At 35.1% G+C, this 5,307-nt stretch overlaps 1 pseudogene; it reads left to right on the top strand.

The window, feature by feature from the left end:
* The first annotated feature begins 2,561 nt into the window (after positions 1-2,561).
* LOC101724162 (olfactory receptor 52E8-like) lies at positions 2,562-3,522 on the top strand (annotated as a pseudogene).
* Positions 3,523-5,307: the final 1,785 nt, after the last annotated feature.

The raw sequence follows: 5,307 nt of genomic DNA, 5'->3' as shown, positions 1-5,307 counted from the left end.
TATACACACAGAGTGGAACATTATTTGGTCACTAAGAGGAACTAAATAATGCTACATTCTACAATATGGATAAAATTTGAAACCATTAGGCTAAGTGAAAGAAGCCAGAGACAAAAAGTTACATATTGAATGACTCTACTTATCTGAATCATACAGAATAATTAAGTACAGAAAATTTATAAAGACAGAGTAGTGGCTTCTAGGGGATTGAGGAGGGAAAAATGGGACACTCTCTACTCATGATGCTTTTTAATGGAGACAGCATTTACATTTTGAGGGATGAAACTTTTCTGGAATTAGATGGTAGTGACATTACACAACATCGTTAATTCACTGTCATTGAATTGTAAACTTCAAAGTGGTGAATTTTGTGTTGCTTTTTGTGAAAGAAAAAAGTTAATGTTTATATTAATTCTCAACAGAGCGCAAAAGATTATATCAAGCAATTCATTGTGTGATAGAATGATAAGAAAGAACAAAAGATAAATTAGGAACTGTCATAAATATTATAAGAAATCGCAAGAGCTAGTAGTTGACCAAGTTATGAGGCTGAATGTTCATTGAGATTTCCCTAGAGCTTCTCCAGCTGGTATAAAGCCAAAAGGGAATCAATATCATTTTAATGGTAAACTGTCTGGCACCTGACAACTATATTACTAATCCTCTGCCTCAGCACACTCACACATTCGAGTACTTTATTAACATTTCTCAGGATCTTCTGATGCCCTTTTAAGCCATTGATATTTTTTAAATGGAATAAACAGTTCTTCCATGATTCCCTGGGTCCAAGGAAACAATCTTGGTAAGTCTTTGCAGTGTATGCTTAGGATTGAACTTTGGACTCACTGAAATTGAGTTAAGATCTAGAGTACTGGGGGTGGGAATAAATGGTGCATATTACTGGTTTAAAGGAAGACAGAAGGAGGAATAGGCTGACAGTAAACTGGGAAGAAAAATACTTTATGGACACCTACAATATTTCAGACTTACATGACTTCATTTACCCCATTTGACAGGAGTTTCTTCTTTTAAATGTGCAGTGGAAGTAACAGATATTAGGTTAGGGGATGGCCATTCCACGAAAATCAAGAATATGCCTTGGAGCGGAGGATTTTTGCTGTGTAGCATCAGTCAACCTTGGTACTTATTCAAAACATATTGCAATCAAGAATGCATGAAAAAATAAATAAATAAATAAATAAATAAATAAATAAGAATGCATGCCTATGTAATAAGGCCCCAATAAAAACTCTGGACACAAATACCTGAGTGAGTTTCCCTGGTTAGCAAAAATCCTCTGTGGATATTGCCACACAGTAATGCCAGGAGGGTGATGCATCCTGACTTCATGAAAGGACAATAGATATTTCACATGTGAAGCCCTCCCAGACTCTTCCCTAAGCATCTCTTCCTTTGTCTAGCTTTAGTCTGTATCCTTTTCCTCTAATAATCTGTAACCATGAACCCATGGTTTAATAGCTATAAATGTGTTCTGTGAGTCTTTCTAGCAAATTATTGAATAGGGTTTACTTTTTGAAACCCTCTGAAATTACAGATCTCAGAAGTGAGGGCAATTTTGAGGTCTTTGTCCACAGACTTTTCCATTTAGTGGGCTGTGGCTAGCAAATCAGAGTTGATGTCACATTTTTTTCAGTTGTTACAGAAATGAACACTCACTTGAATAGGAACTTCGCCTGAGGAAGAAATTGTATAGGTTACCATTTTCCCCTTGGCGAATTTATCTTCCCACTTGGAGACACCTTATTTTTAGACATGTTGGCCCTTAGAAATGTGTAGATCTTCTTCTAGTCTCTCAGTTCTGTTCCACTCCCCACCCCCACATCCTCCTTGTCCTCCTTTTTGTCCTCCTCCTTCTTTCTTATTTTTTGCTACTAACACAGTTATTATCATAAAGCCTTACACAAAGTCTTGAAATCTGATAGTGTAAGTTGTGGAATTTATTCTTCTTCAAAGAACTTTTGACTCTTCTGGATCTTTTTATTAATTCTCACACCTTACATTCCTTTCTCATTACTGCCATTAGCAAAACAATTTTAAACAATGAGAAGTTAATTAAATTATCAAAATCTTTCTCTTCCATAAAACCTGATGACAACATAATTTGTGTCAAGGATGTGTGTGGAGAACTAAATGAGATAATATATGTAAATAATTGTAGGCACAATGTCTGAAAAATAGTAGATACCAAATTAATGATAGCTGTGATGACTGTGCTGGGGATTATTACTATCAATTTATTTCCTCACATCTAAGACTTGAGGTAGAGGGGAATAAATGCATTAACTTGCTCTCAGCCCATAAACATGATGTCAGCTTCTATTTAGCAGCTTAGCCTATCACATTTTTGGTCTAGATGAACAATGTTACTAGGATCTATGGAGGAAAAAGAATCCAAGTCTTTTAGAGAAACTTATTGTTAATATCAATCCTTTCTTTCAGGATTTTAAAAATATTGTAGATCTCAACCAAATCTGGATGAATCGCCCAGTGGCCACTGACAGCAACTTTTACCACCACGTCCACCGTCAACCTGCAAAAGAATGTCTTCTCCCAATGCCACTGAGCTCCACCCTTCTTCATTCCTGTTGCTGGGGATTCCAGGGTGGGAAGCTGCACAAATCTGGCTTGGCTTTCCCTTCTGTATTGTGTATCTGATTGCTCTTGGCGGAAACTTTATTATTCTGTTTGTGATCTGGACTGATCACAGCCTTCACCAACCCATGTTTTACTTTCTGGCCATGTTGTCAGCAATCGATCTGAGTCTCTCTACTGCTACTATCCCCAAGATGCTGGTCATTTTCTGGTTCAGCCTTCAGGAGCTGTGCTTTGGATGCTGTGTTGCTCAGGTCTTCTTTATCCACTTTTTACAGTCATGGAGAGCATTGTGCTTCTTGCAATGGGCTTTGATCGCTATGTTGCTATTTGCAACCCTTTAAGGTACACTATGATCCTCACCAACAGGGTCATTGTTGTGATTGCTGCAGTCATGGTTCTAAGAAGCTTATGCATGATTGCTCCCATCATTTTTCTCCTCCTAAGGCTGCCTTACTGTGGACATAGAGTCATCCCTCATACCTATTGTGAGCATATGGGAGTGGCACATCTGGCATGTGCCAGTATCAGTGCCAATGTCTACTATGGCCTTGGAAACATTTCTATCTTGTTTTTGGATGTGCTACTCATCATTATCTCCTATGCTAGGATTTTATGCACTGTCTTTTACCTCCCTTCCCAAGATGCCCGCCTGAAGGCTCTTAATACTTGTGGCTCCCACATCTGTGTTATCTTAGCCTTCTTTGGTCCAGCTCTGTTTTCCTTCCTCACTCATCGTTTTGGTCATAACATCCCTCAGTATATCCATATCCTCCTGGCTAATCTCTACCTGCCCTCAACCCGGTCATTTATGGAATTAGGACCAAGCAGATCCAACAGCGGGTGAAGGATCTCTTTGCTAAAAAAAAAAAAAAAAAAAAAAAAAAAAAAAAAAAAATGAATGAATAAAAAGTAATTCACTGAGATTATGGAAGAATAAGATCTACAATTAATAACAAATTATTTTTATCAAAAGTGACTAGGTACATATACATGGGTATTTGTGACAAAAATCTGCCTAAAGTTCTCTTTCAAGGTATTTCCTAGCACAAGTATTTATTTCAAATCATTTTCAAATGCATACTGAATGAAAAATAAGGTAGAAATAAGATAATATACATACATCATTATTGAAAAATAGGCAACAGCCTAAAACAAATGAAATATAGTGTTTCTAGAGTAAGTAGGGCCACTATTTTTCAAGAGAGCAAAAAATTATTTCCAAACTCTAGGTCAACCAATGCATTGAGCACAGACCATCAGACAATCACCAATATAGTAAATATGTGCGCTAAACTATAGAGTACTTAAGCAGATAGCTCTTCTTTTTATCTTTTGTACACAAAGAAACACTATTACTACTTCTACTATTCTTTAAGAAAAAACATAAACCATATTTTTATTTAAGGTGGCATTGTGCAAAAAAAGGAAGATACATTGAAAACACTGTTGACTCATGGTGTGAAGCATATCACAATCCATGACAAAGAAAAAATTGAAGAACTTTTCAGAAATATGATAAATTTTTTCCAGGGATAAAATTTTTAAGGAACTGTTAAAAAAGTATCAGATGGTATGAAAAACATGATTTATGAACAAAGAAAAGCAGCAAAAGCTATAATTAAGTCTAAATGACCATTGAAAACTTGATTGGGGTAGTATGACTTTTAGGACAGGGTATCCAGTAGTGATAAACTAGCTTATTTTGGATCAATGCTTCTTCCAAGAAAAACGTTTAAATAATTTGGACAGAATGTTTAAAGCATATTTTAAGACATCAGAAAAGTAACAAATTAGCAAAAATGAAAATGTCAAGATTTCAGGAAATAACAGAACCAAGAAAGATGAAATAATCCTGCTTTTCTTATCATGCACATTGCATTTTCTATTTTAGAAGAGCACTCTGAGAGACTGAACCTGTGAAAGCATTAGCAGTACCATGGATTGAGTAGGATTCATCATTGCCATTTAACCAATGAAAGTTTGCCAAGGAATAGAGGAAATAGAACACCACAGGAGAATCCAAAGAGTGAAGGTAAATCAGACCAGACCAGAAGTCACAAAGTAGTAGGTAGCTTAGTCTAGAAATAGCTCCATTCCCTCTCAGAAAGGGGTAATGTACTTTTACTGTAGTGATCTACCAGATCCAAAGTAAAACACTTTATGATAGGCATCATTGTTAATATCCTGAAAGTATTCTGACAAACTTTCCCTCATAATGTCAAGAATTCCATCATATATATGTACGTATACACATATATACAGATGTAGATGGAAAGAGTAGCAATTATCAAAACAAACTAATTTAAAAGATCAGATCAAAATATAAAAAAGACAAACAGACAAAATAATTATGATAATTATAGATAATAAACTGGGTGGCAAGATGAAACATTTTAGTCAGGAGCTAGAAAATAATAGTAATGTTGCAAATTTATTTTCAAAAGTTGCATTAATTTAAAATATGTATTCAATAGACAAGGTAGCAGCAATTTATACCCATATGAAAATATAAGAAGCAGAGATTAATCAGAAGGAAATATCCATAGTGAAGCATAGAGAAATAAGTTAATAGAAAATATTTTTTTAAATAAGGAATATAGAAAGCATTGAACTTATTTACAAATATAATTGGATAATACAAAGAAGTTAAATATAAGCCATGAGCAATATTGAAAGAATGAAGATTATCAA

The sequence above is a fragment of the Heterocephalus glaber genome, unplaced genomic scaffold (assembly GCF_053883595.1).
Source record: "Heterocephalus glaber isolate CG9 unplaced genomic scaffold, H.glaber_assembly_v1.0 deba00001428, whole genome shotgun sequence".
Taxonomy (NCBI): Eukaryota; Metazoa; Chordata; class Mammalia; order Rodentia; family Bathyergidae; genus Heterocephalus; species Heterocephalus glaber.
Note: the sequence above shows the minus strand (reverse complement) of the source record. Positions and strands in the feature narration are given on the sequence as shown.